The following is a 19,165-nucleotide window of genomic DNA, read 5'->3' on the forward strand; positions in this document are numbered from 1 at the left end:
ACTCCACCCCAAAACTGCTAGACTCATATGGGAATTCAGTAAAGTGGCAGATATAAAATCAATGCACAGAAATCAGTGGCATTCCTATACACCAACAACAAGACAGAAGGAGAGAAATTAAGGAGTCGATCCCATTTACAATTACACCCAAAACCATAAGATACCTAGGAATAAATCTAACCAAAGAAGCAAAGAATCTCTACTGAGAGAATTATAAAATACTCATGAAAGAAATTGAGGAAGACACAAAGAAATGGAAAAAAGTTCCATGCTTATGGATTGGAAGAACAAACATTGTGAAGATGTCAATGCTACCTAGAGCAATCTACACATTCAACGCAATCCCCATCAAAATACCATCCACTATTTTCAAAGAAACGGAACAAAAAGTCCTAAAATTTGTATGGAACCAGAAGAGACCCCGAATAACCAGAGGAATGTTGAAAAAGCAAAGCAAAGCTGGTGGCATAACAATTCCGGACTTCCAGCTCTATTACGAAGCTGTCATCATCAAGACAATATGGTACTGGCACAAAAACAGACACATAGATCAATGGAACACAACAGAGAGCCCAGAAATGGACCCTCAACTCTATGGTCAACTCATCTTCGACAAAGCAGGAAAGAACATCCAATGGAAAAAAGTCTCTTCAACAAATGGTGTTGGGAAAATTGGACCATTTCCTTACACCACACACAAAAATAGACTCCAAATGGTTGAAAGACCTCAGTGTGAGACAGGAGCCCATCAAAATCCTAAAGGAGAACACAGGCAGCAACTTCTTTGACCTCGGCCGCAGCAACTTCTTCCTAGAAACATCACCAAAAGCAAGGGAAGCAAGGGCAAAAATGAACTATTGGGATTTCATCAAGATAAAAAGCTTTTGCACAGCGAAAGAAACAGTCCACAAAACCAAAACACAACTGGCAGAATGGAGAAGTTATTTGCAAATGATATATCAGATAAAGGGCTGGTATCCAAAATCTATAAAGAACTTATCACACTCAACACCCAAAGAACAAATAGTCCAATCAAGAAATGGGCAGAACAGACATTTTTCCAAAGAAGACATCCAAATGCCCAACAGACACATGAAAAAGTGCTCAACATCGCTCGGCATCAGGGAAATCCAAATCAAAACCTCAATGAGATACCACCTCACACCAGTCAGAATGGCTAAAATTAACAAGTCAGGAAACGATAGATGTTGGTGGGGATGCGGAGAAAGGGGAACCCTCCTAAACTGTTGGTGGGAATGCTAGCTGGTGCAGCCACTCTGGAAAACAGTATGGAGCTTCCTCAAAAAGTTTGAAAATAGAGCTACCATATGATCCAGCAATTGCACTACTGGGTATTTACCCCAAAGATACAAATGTAGGGAACCGAATGGGTACGTGCACCCCGATGTTTGTAGCAGCAATGTCCACAATAGCCAAACTGTGGAAAGAGCCAAGATGTCCATCGACAGATGAATGGATAAAGAAGAAGTGGTATACATGTGTGTGTGTGTGTGTGTATACACACACCACACACACACACAATGGAATATTATGCAGCCATCAAAAGGAATGAAATCTTGCCATTTGCAATGATGTGGATGGAACTGGAGGGTATTATTCTGAGCAAAATAAGTCAATCAGAGAAAGACATGTATCATATGACCTCACTGATATGAGGAATTCTTAATCTCAGGAAACAAACTGAGGGTTGCTGGAGTGGTGGGGGGGGGGGAGGGATGGGGTGGCTGAGTGATAGACATTGGGAGGGGTATGTGCTATGGTGAGTGCTGGTGAACTGTGTAGACTGCTGAATCACAGACCTGTACCTCTGAAACAAATCATACATTATATGTTAAAAAAAAAAAGATAGTAGGAAGGGGAAAATGCAGGGGGGGAAATTGGAGGAGGAGACAAACCATGAGAGACTATGGACTCTGAGAAACAAACTGAGGGTTCTAGAGGGAGGGGGTTTGGGGGATGGGTCAGCCTGGTGATGGGTATTAAAGAGGGCCCATTCTGCATGGAGCACTGGTGTTATGCACAAACAATGAATCATGGAACACATAAAAAAATTAATGATATAATGTATGGTGATTAACATAAATAAAAAAATAAAAGGCAAAAAATTTAATAATTTATAAAACACAACAGAGGTAATAGAGGTACATTAAAAAAAAAAAACCTAGCCAGAAAAGAGTAGAGAATGTTCTAAAAAGAATTAACATAAAAAAATACAAAGCCAACAGTAAACGTTGACAGTTTCTGAGAGCAATAAGGCAAAGGCCTGACATTGTTGCTATTTTATTAGGAAGCAAGGGATACAAAGAGAGAGGGAGAATATACGGTAAGTTGAAAGTTTTTATTACCTCTTTGCTAAATCCTTAGTTTAAAATGATGCTGTTATTTAAAAAAATCAATGTTTTTCAAACTTGTGATGTATGAGAATCTGTTCAAAGAAGTACAGCTAGTACCTTTCTGTCTTTGAAATACTTAACTTATTATGGTCTCTTCCATAGTTTCAAACATAAGGTCTTTCTGAATCTTAACTCTTAAATTATGTAATTTTATAAAGCATTCTTCTTTGAGAGATAACTACCTTGTATGCCATTCTCATCTCTATTTAATCTCAGAATTTGAATTTTCTATTTTCCCCTCTGACCTCAAGGACAGAAACCTTGATCTCCATGTTCTCTAATCTATACAATTCCCAGCTTACAGATACCCATCTGCCAGGAGAAGGTTACTTTTCTTGTTCCTACTCCCTGGCCTTCCACAGTCTGGTGCCAATGCAGAAAAGAAGAAAGCTACTTTGGGCCATGTTTATTAGGAGAATATCAATTTTCTTGTTGGCTTTCTCCATTTCCTACCAGCTCACACCTTTGAAGGAAGAATAAAAATACACCTCTCCTGCCTCAGCTTTTTATACTTTCTTGGCAGAATGTGGTTTAAAACGCACATACAATAACTTATCTTTTATCTCCATAGATATTTGTAGTTATAAGCATCCTTATCTATTGCTGTTTTAGCAAGATGAAGCCTTACAAAGGTCTCTAAAGGATTTTGTATTCTTAGGACAGCATAATATTTTATAAAACCTTTAACATTTATGCTTTAACTTAAAGGGTTTCAGGATTATCATTATGTGTCACAGTTAAAGTAGGTTCCATAATATTGTTTTCAGACAATAATGCACATTCTAAGAAATGCTTGATTTTATAATGTACTGTTTGATAAGGTTCTTAGGCCAACTTAATTTATGCCTAAAAGAATATGTGATTATTCAGTATATACCATAGATGTTCTACATTTTCAGAACTACACACACGCACACTGCATATTCCGAAAGTGTTGAGTGACTTAGCATGAGCCTCTAACCCTGCAGCTGTCCCCAGTCACGCGGACAAAAGCCTTAATTGCCCATTCAGAATTCTTTATTCTAGCTCACAAACACATTTCCTTTCATTTTATGTGAATCTATTATCTAATGTTCTGAAAAACTCTAATAAAACATGGACTTGCACATCGGGGAATAACTTTTATATTTTGTCATCCTTTTATTGAAAAACAAAACTTTCTGGGTTGGGGTTTGATTTGGGGGCTTATTTGCTGAGATTAACTTTAAAGGCAGAAGTCTAAAATAATCATGACCTTTTGTTTTTTTTTTCCCACATCAAAAGATCATCTGAAGTCTCAACTTTTGTAAAAACTGCCACTGGGGAACTCACAAATTGTTTCCGTCTATAATAAGAAAGAACTCCTCTTTCTTTTTAGATCTTGGCAGGATGAGATATGGTTAGGCATATCTGGAAGTGTTATTTCCAAGGCTGAGTATCTTTTACCAAGCAAAATTAAAAACTAAGGAAGTTTCTCATGACTCTTGAGCTGATGAAGAAATAAGACTGGTCTACAGGAAAATTCAAAGACAATAATTGACACTTAAGGAACAGACAGATCATTTGACATTAGGGCTTTTACTGCAATTATCAAAAACTATTTCATGTGTGACAGTCTAATTTTGTACACTGACATTAAGAAAGTTTTTGATATTTCCAAATTAAAATGAAGATAGCTGTTTTGCAAATGTTACTTTCATTGAAAAAAATCATATTCAAAAATGAAAATGCTGTACTGGTTCACTACTAGAGAGGTTCTAATTCTTCATTTTGGGGGAAATAACTGTGGTTTTTCTCTTAGCTCCCTTTATCAACAAAGGTGAATATTTGAGACCTTTGGTAAAGGTTAAATGTAAAACAAATGCTATTCCATTTTTTTTCCTATTTACACTTTTTTTAGCTCCTCTTTTAATTATTTGAAACTATGAGAATCATATGAACTCTATGAATGCATTTATATGAATTAGGAGAAATAGATAACTTTCAAACAATTTTAAAGAGGGAGTCCTAGTTAAATAACCTGTGTAAAATTACACAGCTATTAAGCAACAAAGGAGGACTCTTACCTGATCTTCATCAATAATCCTAACCACTACACTGGCAACTGCCCACATTGAATTTTTAGGATCTTTGGAGAAAAAAATCACAGCTTTGTCATCATTAAAGCAATCTTCAAAGAAGTTTGGGAACAAGTGACCTAATATACACAATGATAGACATATCCTATATTGGTCCCTGATTAAGGCTTGTAAACATTGCATTTAAGTGCATACTTAGACCAGTCCACAAAACTTCATCTAAGTAAGAAGGCTCACTGGGTAAACAGCAAGCCTATAAATGCCTCTGATCATCTTTCATCAATATATTACTTCCCACAGTTTGGCTACTGTGGACATTGCTGCTATAAACATCGGGGTGCATGTACGCCTGTACCTCTGAAACAAATTAATACATTACATGTTTAAAAAAGGAGGAGGAGGAGGAGGAGGCAGAGGCAGCAGAGGCGGCGGAGGCGGCGGCGGCAGGAAGGGAAGAATTAAGGGGGGCGGAAATCAGACAGGGAGACAAACCATGAGAGACTATGGACTCTGAGAAACAAACTGAGGGTTCTAGAGGGGAGGGGGTGGGGAGATGGGTTAGCCTGCTGATGGGTATTAAAGAGGGCACGTACCGCATGGAGCACTGGGTGATATACTCAAACAATGAATCACGGAACACATCAAAAACTAATGATGTAAACGACACACTGGACCAAATGGACTTCACAGACATATTCAGAACATTCCATCCCAAAGCAACGGAATACACATTCTTCTCTAGTGCCCATGGAACATTCTCCAGAAGAGATCACATCCTAGGTCACAAATCAGGTCTCAACCGGTTCCAAAAGATTGGGATTATTCCCTGCATATTTTCAGACCACAATGCTCACCACTAGAACTCAATCACAAGAGGAAAGTTGGAAAGAACTCAAATACATGGAGGCTAAAGAGCATCCTACTAAAGAATGAATGGGTCAACCAGGAAATTAAAGAAGAATTAAAAAAATTCATGGAAACCAATGAAAATGAAAAACACAACTGTTCAAAATCTCTGGGATGCAGCAAAAGCAGTCCTGAGAGGAAAGTATATAGCAATACAAGCCTTTCTCAAGAAACAAGAAAGCTCTCAAATACACAACCTAACCCTACACCTAAAGGAGCTGGAGGAAAAAACAGCAAATAAAGCCTAAACCCAGCAGGAGAAGAGAAATAATAAAGATCAGAGCAGAAATCAATGAACTAGAAACCAAAAGAACAGACCAACGAAACTAGGAGCTGGTTCTTTGAAAGAATTAACAAGATTGATAAACCCCTGGCCAGATTTATCCAAAAGAAAAGAGAAATGACCCAAATCAACAAAATCATGAATGAAAGAGGAGAGATCACAACCAACACCAAAGACATACAAACAATTATAAAGAACATATTATGAGCAACTCTATGTCAGCAAATTAGATAACCTGGAAGAAATGGATGCATTCCTAGAGATGTATCAACAACCAAAATTGAACCAGGAAGAAATAGAAAACCTAAACAGACCTATAACCACTAAGGAAATTGAAGCAGTCATCAAAAATCTCCCAACAAAAGCCCAGGGCCAGATGGCTTCCCAGGGGAATTCTACCAAACATTTAAAGAAGAATTAATACCTATTCTCCTGAAAATGTTCCAAAAATAGAAATTGAAGGAAAACTTCCAAACTCCTTTTATGAGACCACCATTACCTTGATCCCAAAACCAGACAAAGACCCCATCAAAAAGGAGAATTACAGACCAAAATCCTTGATGAACATGGATGCAAAAATTCTCACCAAAATACTAGCCAATAGGATCCAACAGTACATTAAAAGGATTATTCCACATGACCAAGTGGGATTTATCCCAGGGCTGCAAGGTTGGTTCAACATCCGCAAATCAATCAATGTGATACAATATATTAACAAAAGAAAGAACAAGAATCATATGATCCTCTCAATAGATGCAGAAAAAGCATTTGACAAAGTACAGCATCCTTTCTTGATCAAAACTCTTCAGAGTAGAAACAAATAATGCAACGTATGTTAAGAAAAAAAAAAGAAGATAGCAGGAGGGGAAGAATGAAGGGGAGTAAGTTGGAGGGGGAGACGAACCATTAGAGATGATGGACTGAAAAACAAACTGAGGGTTCTAGAGGGGAGGGGGGTGGGGGGGATGGGTTAGCCTGCTGATGGGTATTAAAGAGGGCACATTCTGCGTGGAGCACTGAGTGTTATGCACAAACAATGAATCATGGAACACTACATCAAAAACTAATGATGTAATGTATGGTGATTAACATAACAATAAAAAATTATTAAAAAAAAACAAAACTTCAGAGTATAGGGATAGAGGGTACATACCTCAATACCATAAAAGCCATCTATGAAAAACCTACAGCGAATATCATTCTCAACAGGGAAAAACTGAGAGCTTTCCCCCTAAGGTCAGGAATGCGGCAGGGATGTCCACTATCACCACTGCTATGCAACACAGTGTTAAAAGTCCTAGCCACAGCAATCAGACAAGAAAAAGAAATCAAAGGCATCCAAACTGGCAAAGAGGAAGTCAAACTCTCACTCTTTGCAGATGATACGATACTTTATATGGAAAACCCAAAAGACTCCACCCCAAAACTGCTAGAACTCATACAGGAATTCAGTAAAGTGGCAGGATATAAAATCAATGCACAGAAATCAGTGGCATTCCTATACACCAACAACAAGAGAGACAAATTAAGGAGTCGATCCCATTTACAAGTGCACCCAAAACCATAAGATACCTAGGAATAAATCTAACCAAAGAGGCAAAGGATCTGTACTCAGACACTATAAAATACTCATGAAAGAAATTGAGGAAGACACAAAGAAATGGAAAAAAGTTCCATGCTCATGGATTGGAAGAACAAACATTGTGAAGATGTCAATGCTACCTAGAGCAATCTACACATTCAATGCAATCCCCATCAAAATACCATCCACTTTTTTCAAAGAAATGGAACAAATAATCCTAAAATTTTGTATGGAACCAGAAGAAACCCCGAATAGCCAGAGGAATCTTGAAAAAGAAAAGCAAAGCTGGCGGCATCACAATTCCGGACTTCCAGCTCTATTACAAAGCTGTCATCACCAAGACAGTATGGTACTGGCACAAAAACAGACACATAGATCAATGGCACACAACAGAGAGCCCAGAAATGGACCCTCAACTCTATGGTCAACTCATCTTTGACAAAGCAGGAAAGAATGTCCAATGGAAAAAAAGACAGTCTCTTCAACAAATGGTGTTGGGAAAATTGGACAGCCACATGCAGAAGAATGAAACTGGACCATTTCCTTACACCACACACAAAAACAGACTCCAAATGGTTGAAAGACCTAAACGTGAGACCAGAGTCCATCAAAATCCTAAAGGAGAACACAGGCAGCAACATCTTCGACCTCATCTGCAGCAACTTCTTCCTAGAAACATCGCCGAAGAAAGGGCAAAAATGAACTATTGGGATTTCATCAAGATAAAAAGCTTTTGCACAGCAAAGAAACAGTCCACAAAACCAAAAGACAACTGACAGAATGGGAGAAAAGATTTGCAAATGACATATCAGATAAAGGGCTAGTATCCAAAATCTATAAAGAACTTATCAAACTCAACACCCAAAGAACAAATGATCCAATCAAGAAATGGGCAGAAGACATGAACAGACATTTTTCCAAAGAAGACATCCAAATGGCCAAAAGACACATGAAAAAGTGCTCAACATCGCTCGGCATCAGGGAAATCCAAATCAAAACCTCAATGAGATACCATCTCACACCAGTCAGAATGGCTAAAATTAACAAGTCAGGAAATGACAGATGTTGGCGGGGATGCGGAGAAAGGGGAACCCTCCTACACTGTCGGTGGGAATGCAAGCTGGTGCAACCCCTCTGGAAAACAGTATGGAGGTTCCTCAAACAGTTGAAAATAGAGCTACCATACGGCCCAGCAATTGCACTACTGGGTATTTACCACAAAGATACAAATGTAGGGATCCGAAGGGGTACATGCACCCCAATGTTTATAGCAGCAATGTCCACAATAGCCAAACTGTGGAAAGAGCCAAGATGTCCATCGACAGATGAATGGATAAAGAAGAAGTGGTATATATATATATATATATATATACACACACACACACACAATGGAATATTATGCAGCCATCAAAAGGAATGAGATCTTGCCCTTTGCAGCGACGTGGATGGAACTGGAGGGTGTTATGCTGAGTGAAATAAGTCAGAGAAAGACATGTATCATATGACCTCACTGATATGAGGAATTCTTAATCTCAGGAAACAAACTGAGGGTTGCTGGAGTGGTGGGGGGCTGGGAGGATGGGGTGGCTGGGTGATAGACATTGGGGAGGGTATGTGCTATGGCGAGTGCTGTGAATTTTGCAAGACTGTTACCACAGATCTGTACCTCTGAAACAAATAATGCAATATATATTAAGAAAAAAAAAAGAAGATAGCAGGAAGGGAAGAATGAAGGGGGGGAAATTAGAGCGGGAGACCAACCATGAGAGATGATGGACTCTGAAAAAAAACTGAGGGTTCTAGAGGGGAGGGGGTTTGGGGGATGGGTTAGCCTGGTGATGGGTATTAAAGAGGGCACGTTCTGCATGGAGCACTGGGTGTTATGCACAAACAATGAATCATGGAACACTACATCCAAAACTAATGATGTAATGTATGGTGATTAACATAATAAAAAAATAAAAATTAAAAAAAATTACTTCCCTCTCCCCCATACATACACAAACATTTGTTGATAATGATATATCCTATTTTTATGTCCACATATGTATAATTTTATCTTAGAGAAGTTAGATTCCTATCTGTAGAATTTTCAGAAGAAACTGGATAAAGCAAGCAGTACAAATTTAGCATAAGACAACTAGAAAAGATGTAGGGTCTGAAAGAAGGGGTGGTGGGGGAACCTAGCTGGTAGTTAACATTTGTTGTTAATTCTTATGTGCTAGGCAATATTCCAAGTGCTTTATATGTACTAAGTCATCTAATCCTCATAGCAATGCCTTGAAAAATGTATAAATATTATGGCACTTTAAAAGTAAGAAACTGAGCCTCAAGGAAGGTATGTCCAAAATCATATGGCGAAAAATGGTGAAGTTTTGCATACAATCTGTCTAGCTCCAGAGTCCACATTTTCCACCACTAACAGGCTAGTGTTTTTGTTTCAAGAGTGCAAAATCCTCCCAACTTGTGACAGTATAATTTCTAGTGTGTGATTGAAGACTTTATCATGTTGATAACAACTGATTTATGCTAGCAAGAACATGGTCATTTTGTGATAAACCAATAATAATTACAAGTTAATGACAATATAATTTCAAAAGAACCAAATGTAACTCTGGATTCTTCAACTGTTTACTAGAAGATACCACAGTTCAATCATGCCTTAAATACAGCAAGTTTTAGCCACAATGTTTAAAATATTTACATGTATCTCATATTCCTATACTTAATATTTGAATCCAAACATCTAATTAAGTGCTTAAGTCCCACAATTTTAGTCTGGTAGTCTAAAGCACAATATCAAAGACACATAGGGACAAAATAGTAAACGGGAGTTCATTTCATGATGCATTTTACAGGCAATTTCAGGAAATGACATGGATGAACCATCATCTATCCTTTATTTAATGACCCAAATCTTTCTTCAAATACTCCCAATGATTTTAACATCACTATACATTAAACAGATGAAAATCCTGTGAAACTACTGAATGTCTTTTATATTTGTCTCTAAGAGCAGTGTTCACTGTTACACTTACCTACTTTCATATCAAGTCTGTCACATGGTTGAATTAAAAACATTTTTTGTCCAATGCAAAAGGTATTTTATTTTGAATCATAGTGATTGAAAAAAATTTAAAGGACTTTGAAGAGTGGATGAATACCTGTGCAATTTCTAGATCTTATAGAAATCTCCAATAGCTTATAAGGAAAATAGAATGGTTATTTTATTCACTGATATTAAAATGTGTTGATTTCAATCAGACAAGCAGTAACACAATCATTTGCCTTAAAAAATCATAAGGCTCAATCGTAAGTTAACAAATTTATTATCCTGTCATTTTAAGTATAGCCTAATTAGAGTTGAAATATTTTTTAAACATTACATTTTAATTCATCCACAATCTGTTTGATTCCTTTCAAATGAGTTGCCAATTTTGCCATTATTAAACACTTCCTTTTCCACCTATAAAAATTCTGTTTAGGCTTTCATTAGTAAATGAATTTCTATATATATAGTACTATACACATTATGAATGAACTACATTTTTAAATACCAAGCTATTTAAGAAAAATGGTATGCCATGTAGTTAATAAGTTTGACAAACATCGTATTACTCAAAACTACTTGCATTTACAAATTTGACTATTTCAAGTGCACACACCAGTACATAAAATAGTATGTCAAGTCCTAAAAATAAAGTTCTAAAATGAACCCTATTAAAAATAATTTAAAGAAGAATGCTGGTTCAAATTCCTTCAAAGTTCTTTTCTTCTACTCAACAAAAGTTTGAATCCAGACAATGCTGAAAAAGATTGAGAGTTAAAAAAGATTCTGCCAAATTCTACTAAAGAAGGAAAGGACTATTAATAAATACTATGGCTTGGTTTTCCCCAGTTAACTTTTAAATGTTCTCTCACATTTCTGAGGTAAAATTTTAAAGTTCTAAATAAACTAATTTATGCAAATTATTTTAAAATATTATTTCCTATTCCTTCTTCAAATAAGACCTATATCATATCAAATTAAGCTATTCTACCAAACCACTTATGTAAAATTGACCAAAATCAATCTTTTAAATAAAACAAACCAAATCAAACAAGTCATTGTCACAGATTCTTAACTTTCCTGGGCTGCTTTTTATCATGAGAATAAAGATGCATACTTAGGTTTTAGCTTCCAACACTGACCCTACTAGTTGATCTAGAACCTGGACCTAAAATTCAATTATAAAATGAGGGAACAGGACCTGGCCTCAGAGTATACTTTCAACTCAAAATTACATTCCAATCTTGTTTAAAACACTTGCTTTTAGAAGATGTATCTGAAAGAAGTTAAAAAATATAAAATCCTGTTTATAACATTTTCACTAAAACTCTATTATTTACTGCTCTTTAAAACTTGGCTTATTTTCTTGAAAACAAATAGCTTATACTATGAAAAGATAATGATACTGTATATCCCAATATGGAAACTTAGTTAAAAATATAAAAATATTCTTCTAAGTTCAGATGGATTTGTACTGATTCTTTGCCTCCCACACTTAGATTTTTTTTTTAATCTCTGCAAGAGATAAGAAGCTGTGGAGGGACAATGAACAAGGAGTTGCACAGTTATTTTGTTGGATCCTAGTGATTACATATTAATAAATGTCTTTGAAACCATGTTTAAAAGAGACTAGAAACAAGAAGATAAAAGTGCTAGGGACCATTTTGGTTTTCTTTTAAAGAACAGAAATGCACAATGGATATTTGTTTTTCATATATTACAGCTCAATATATATAGTTGAACAAGTCATAGTGAGGTACTTTGAGCTGGATACCTTCCCCTTTGGGTGTTTTTTTTTTTTTTTACTAAAATGCAGATACTTGCTTGTATAATTTTACTAAACGTTAACAAAAAGGTTAGAACCAAGTCTTTATGTTTACAAGGCTATGAAACCTACCCACACATTTTTAACACCTTCCTAAACACAGGTCACTCCCCTGGAATTTAGTATTGGCCCTTCATTTCATAATACATTGCCTTATTTTCCTCAAACACAAGTTATAAAGCCAAAAAAAGCAAAAGCACTGTTACTTCTTAGATGGTCACCATTTGAGCATTAACCTTCCTGGCATTTAAAGCCAAAATAATGGTTCTGAGATTTCAAACATTTACATATTACCCACAACTCCATGTGTCTTTGATGTTGAGTTATTTGAAAAGAATTCACTGGGATTTGAACTTCAATATAATCTGATCTAGAAGTAGTTTCCCCTTTTTTTTTTTTAATTTAGACAAGGTAGAAGGAGCAAAGGAAGGAGAGAAAGCATCTCAAGCAGACTCCATGCCCAGCACAGAGCCCGATGCGGGGCTCCATTTCATGACCCTGAGATCATGACCTGAGTGGAAATCAAGACTCAGATACCTAACCGACTGAGCCACCCAGGTGCCCCAGCTTTCCTTCTTTTCTAACAACTGGACTCCATTTTGAACTTCATCACTAGAACCTTTCACTTCCCCCTAAAACTATTTTATAAAAATGACCAATAGAATGTCAATTTTCATAACTACATACTTAGTTGTATCTTTAAGAAGCTGTTTTATTGTGTTTACTATTAAAAGAGTTGGAAAAGGCTGCCCCAAGAAGCTGCAGCTTCCTTTCTCACATCTGGGATCAACAGTCAGAATCAAAGAATCAGACAAGTTTATGCTTCTCGTCACCACATTCTTCTAACCCAAGCTCAGAAATCTTTTGGTTTCAGGGCACCTGGGTGGCTCAGTTGGTTAAGCGTCTGCCTTCGGCTCAGGTCATGATCCCAGGGTCCTGGGATGGAGCCCCACATGGGGCTTCCTGCTCAGCTGGGAGCCTTCTTCTCCCTGTCCCTCTGCCCCTACCCCCTGTTCCATGCACACGCACACTCCCTCTCAAATAAAATCTTTAAAGAAAAAAAAAAGACTGCATCAAGAACTAATGATGTATGGTGATTAACATAATAAAAAAAATCTGTTGGTTTCCATTACCTCAGCCAAGTCATAACAAATGATAAATTAGTACCTAATTGAGCCTAATACTTGAACCAGGAGCTATGGCACTGATGTTAAAAACAAAACAAAACAAAAACACAATGGTATTAATAGATAATATTTGCTCATGTTCTGTCAGGCACTGTTAATAATTATTTCTCACAATAAAATTTGAGATAGGTACCAATATTATGCTCACACATGGTATAGAAACCAAAACTTTGGACAAATTAAATACATTGGCCAAGATCACACAGCTGCGTTAAAGTCAAAGGAATATGGAATAATCATTGCATTAAATAAGACAGACTCCTTAATGTGCATGAAGAACTTTCTCCCACTGTCTTTCAACCTTCTTCTGTGGTCTAGTTCTTTCGCTGCTCCTAATTAAAACCTCAAGAAAGTATCTGCAGCTTTCTAGTTTACTGTAGTCAAAAGAATAATCTAATTTCACTAGTCAAATGTCCACTTACTGTAATAAAGCCTCAGACCTAATAAAAAAGACATCTGTTTTCCCATCTTGAGTCCATTTCGGGCCTAGAACTCTGTAGTAGTGAGGGGGTTGGGGGCTTTCTTCTCCCCCCTCTCCCCCTTCCCAGACTGTGTGACTCAATAGTTAGATGGGGCAGTGGGGACAGGGGAAGTGCCACTGTTATGTGAAGTCAGGGTCCTCTGGGCAATAGAAGGACAATTCCTGATTGGGGGGGGAGGCAGGGGAAGGAGAATAAACACATTTGTCAGTTTCTCCAAGCTTCATTCACTGTGAATGCTGAACTTCTCCTAACATGGAATATTCTTGTTTCTGCTGGTGGGTTCCACTAAGTTCCCTTTGCTTCCAGAGTCTATCTTTGGTCTTTTCAGGTAGATAAACTTTCAAAATGGCTTCAAGCCAACTCCTTTGCAAGAATCAGTTAAGCATATACATCCTTCCCCTCCCACACGTCAGTGCAGTTGACTCCTCATGCAGCTTTCTACTCCTCTGGGGTCAGGCAGGGGCATCTGTCTCATCTCTTCAGGCACATATATAAAGTGTTCCTCTCCAAAACTCCAGGAAATGTTATCAGCTCAATGAGTGGACATTTTGAAGTTTCTCCAAATTAATTTCAGGTGAGGGGGAAACATTCCCCTCCTCATAAAGTATCCCTTTCCATTCCTCCATGCAAAAGTGTTGGAAGCAGAGATAATTTGGCCCAAACAAGCCTTTTCCACAGGCCTCAATGTTTTCATCAAACCTCTAGCTACCCCTAACATATTCTCCTAGTAACTGATAAGCTCAGCATTGAAAACTCAATTTCACTATCTTATTTCCAAGTCCCACTGAGTGGTATAGATCTTACTTGGAATGTGCCCAACACACTGGCACATTCTTATATTCCTTGAAATTTTCTAATTTTAACACATTATGGTCTCTTAGAAAGTTAAAAAAGAATTTTCCCAACTGTAACCTTGGAAATAGGTGATGAATAGGTTTACAGAATTGATTTGCAAAACTATCCACCCAACCTAAGCAATGCAAAATAACATCTCACAAGAGCTGAAAAATCTTTACTCAAGTTAATATCAAGTGGAAAAAGGTGTCGCAAATCCCCAATCCCTCAAAATCCCATAGATATATGTATATTCAGGATAAAATCAGAGCAAATATATTAGTTACCTTCAAATGTATTTACATGGATAGAGTATAGCGATCCATATAAATAAAATGAAGGATAATCTAAACATGGCTTACTGATAAGTATTAAGTATTCAACAAAATAAAAATTCATAGATACTGATTCAAGGTAAATTCTAGTGCAATCAGGAAAAACAGGGCACATGTTAAGGATAAGAAGTTGCTCAGGTGAGCCTAACTTACACGAAGGCACTCATACTGTCAGTGGGACACAAGTGAACCAAATTAGAGTTTAAAGGCTTAGCTCACAAAGTTATTTTCCTACACTTAAAGACAAACTATTCATTCTTAAAAGTCTAGACCCTGCACACAGTGAACTTAGCACCTGTGGTGTGCTATACTCATGTCTAGACAAAAATATTTCGACGGAGTAACATTTCAATTACAACTTAAAGGTCAAGTATTCACCATGCTAACGAGCTTAAAACCTATGTTTTACTACTTATGTGCTTCAGAAGAAAAAAAAAGGACTAAGGAAAAACTGTGGCAGAAACATCAAATATCCAGTAGTTTATGAATCAAATGGTAACTCATCCAGCTTCTAGTGAAGATTCAAGGATTTCCCGTTGAAGGAATGAAGATGCTGATCGGAATCACCTGAGAAATATCCTACCCCACCTCCACCTGCCCTAACAAAAGCTTTTGGGAGTGGGAAAGCTGACGGTGCATGTCCAGTGTGAAAAATCTAGCATTTATGGCATGTACAGCATATTACACATAGCATATATAGAATATTCCCAATAATCAATCCACTGATTGCCTTTTAATTTTAAGATTAAGGTAACTGGCTTCAAACTGTTAAGTGACCTGTTTTAGACATTAGCATAGCTCCAACAAAAATCTTTAGATGTCTTTTACTCTGTAATGTAACTGAAATTGTATTAAAATAGCTTATAGGTATGGCATTAAATTTGTTTTGTATTCCAAAAAAGTTTCTCTCCCCACCCCAAAATAATTCTAAATAGGCTGCACTCACAGAACTTTCCAAAGTATTTTTCAGTGGCATATGCACAGTACCAGGGTTCTGTTTAACAAAATTGGCACTAACCTTAACTTTCGGGCGCCTGGGTGGCTCAGATGGTTGAGCGTCTGCCTTCGGCTCAGGTCATGATCCCAGGGTCCTGGGATCGAGTCCCGCATCAGGCTCCCTGCTCCTTGGGAGCCTGCTTCTCCCTCTGCTTCTCTCTCTCTCTCTCTCTCTCTCTCTCCCTCATGAATAAATAAATAAAATATTTAAAAAAAAAAAAAAAAAAAAACTAACCTTAACTTTCGTTTTATATTAAAAACGTTATTTCTAGATGAAGAAACAGATAATGGGAATTTATCTTCAAGTTTTTGAAAGGATTTATTCTGCCATATCGTTAACCAGCCCTGCTTCAGCTGGACAGAATTATTCCATTAAATCGGTCTGTTTATCCAGTGAGAACCCTCTAAATTTTACTCTCAACATGAACTTCATTTTCTACAGTCTAACTTCAGGTTGTATTTGTTCAAGGGAATAAAAGAGGACTTTTGGAACCATGAAAAAGCTTAGAATGATAAAAACTATCTCATAAACACGTTAAGTTACTTAACTGTTTCCACTAGGTCAAATCTAACCAATCTTCCCCCAGCCTACTCCATTCTCCTCCCGAAAATGGGGAAAATCAGGAACCATTTGGGAACTTTCAGTTCTTGGGATGTCTAAGCAGACAAAACCCGACAACCAACAATGTTGACTGTGGGTTCTCGGCAAAACAAACAAACAAACAAACAAAAAACCCTGGGCAGAGAGCTGAGGTCCTGCGGGGCGCAGGGGTCCGGGATGGGCACAGGTGGGGCTCATCCTGCGCCCGTGGTGTGCTCTGGGTTCCCCCCGCGGCTCCCCTCAAGAAAGAACATGTGGGCTAGAGGTACTTACTCAGCTGGTATGCAATGGGCGCAAAACGGCGGGGCCGAGGGAGGCAGAGACCTCCTGGGACGCAGACTAGTCCCCTGAGCCAGGCAAGCTCTGCACTTAGGCCCCGAGCTTGCCTAGAAGGCACCTGCGGATTGCTCCGCCTGCCCCGGACTCCAGACCCTTGCACCCCGCCTACCCACGAACGCCCCGCCCCACGCCCGCGCTGCGTCGGAAGCTGCTCTAGCCTCAGTGTAGCTGAGGCAGGTACTGGACAACTCTCCCTCCCGCCTCTCCGTTGTTCCTGTGAAGGAGGACCCACTGTGCTCCCGGGCCTCGAGACTCCAATCCCCTGTTCAAGGGTTCAGTGGTTTCACAACGGCCAGTGGCCAGGCCCAAACCTAAACCCTGTGTCCCAGCACCCTTGCCGGTCCTGGGACCACGGTCCGCTATACCATCTAAGGTTGAGTTGAGAGACTGGTACATACCTGCCCATTCAGAATTAATCCTGAGTCTAAACATTCTATATTCTCTCCAACTCTCTCACACTATAACACTTCTGCCCCACCAACCCCCCTGAAAATAAAGTGCATGGAACATCAAAGGACGCCACTGTATTCCCTGTTCCTTTCTCATGCTTACCTTTTGGATTTGGTGTTCTCTAACCTGAAAATGTCAGAGGTGGAACCACGGTAAACACAGCGCTGCAGTGCTGAAAGCTGAAACCATGGCTTTTTAAAAAAACATTTCAATCTATGAAATTTCTCCTTTTCCATCCACAAGCCTCAATGAATAGATTCTTTTCAAATAATCATGACATTTGCCAATTGAATATAAACTAGGGTTTCTCAATCTTAACACTACTGACATTTTGGGCAGGGTAATTCTTTGTTGTGGGGCTGTCCTGTGCATTGTAGGATGTTTAGCAGTATCCTTGGCCTCTATTGACTAGGTACCAGTAGTATCCTTTCAGTTGTTAAAATGAGAAAGGTCTCCAGATTATGCCAAAGGTTCCTTTGGAGCAAAACCATCTCTTCCCCTTAAAGAACCATCGATCTATACCATTCAAGTAGTGAATTTTAAAAATAGTTTGGAAAAATCTACTTCTCTACATTATAAGTTACTCCCAGGATGCCTTATGTGGTAGGGTGACAACATTGAGAGTTTTCCTGGGACTATCATATACTTTACCTATATTATTCAAAACTGAAAGCAAATGGAGTGCGTGGCAATTTCTTTACTGGCATTTTATGTTCTATTTCCTTTCCCTGATATATTAAAAATAGACTCCAGGGAAAAAATAAGGTTAATTGCCCTGTATGCATGGGAAATGGATGAATACATTAATCAAGGGCATTGCAGATCACCCAAAATGTAAATACAGGACAAATTTACAGATTAAATCTGACAAAAATGGAAAAGAAATGCAACATACTGTTAGACAAGGTTTCAGACCTTATTTCAGTTATGAAATCAAGTTAATGAAAAAGATGTTACATATTGAATTAAAATACATATAATTTATTTTTTTGATAAAAGGTCTATTGCTAGTCCTTAGTTTGCTGATTATGGGAGAAAAACTTCACTAAAATAATTATGTTAAATGTATTCACATAATATCTAAGAAATTAATTCTATCTGTAGCAATGGAAACTTGTTCATGTGAAACAAAGTTAACTAAACTAAAAGGCATCCAATGAAGATTATGGAATTATCACTATTAACTGGAATCTGTGTAGAGCTCTAGTTTAGGGTTCTGGTTTTGACTTACTTCTATGGACATCTCATAAAAACACACACTCTCCTCCCAGTGACTTCACTTTACCATCCACAAATTCTTCCTGTTTTTTTGCACTTTTCAAATTTCAAAAAACATTCGTGTCTACTATGTCATTTATTACTCATAAGTATCTGAAATAAGTAAGGAAGGATTTGCCTTCCATCTTAGAGAAAGGGAAATTGAAGCTTCCTGAACAACAGTGAGTAAAACAAGAGCAAGGACTCACACTAGTTTGGGGTCTTATATTCTTTCCACTCTTTCAAATTAACTTTATTAATCGGTATTTTTTTTCTACTTTACTGACCTGAATCACATTTGGTGACTGTTCATGAACTCTGCAAAATAAACTGGCTCAACAGACTTAAAAAAACAAACAAAACAACAACTTTCTATTCCTTATTGAGACTTCAAGACTGAAATTGATAAACCTGAATTCAAGCCTTAGGCTAGGACTAACTCACTTTGTGATGGGTTCCTCTGGAGTCTCAGTTGTTTCCTAACAACCCATACTTTGAAGATTGATAAGACGTATGGAGGAGCACCTGGGTGGCTCAGTCAGTTAAGCATCTGCCTTCGGCTCAGGTC

The 19,165-nt window shown here is 37.8% G+C and overlaps 1 pseudogene; it reads left to right on the forward strand.

Annotated features, from left to right (window-relative positions):
• The first annotated feature begins 16,838 nt into the window (after window positions 1-16,838).
• The window catches only part of LOC113911090, a 46,594-nt pseudogene continuing 44,267 nt past the window's right edge, over window positions 16,839-19,165 (forward strand).

Source organism: Zalophus californianus, chromosome 12, assembly GCF_009762305.2.
Source record: "Zalophus californianus isolate mZalCal1 chromosome 12, mZalCal1.pri.v2, whole genome shotgun sequence".
Classification (NCBI taxonomy): Eukaryota; Metazoa; Chordata; class Mammalia; order Carnivora; family Otariidae; genus Zalophus; species Zalophus californianus.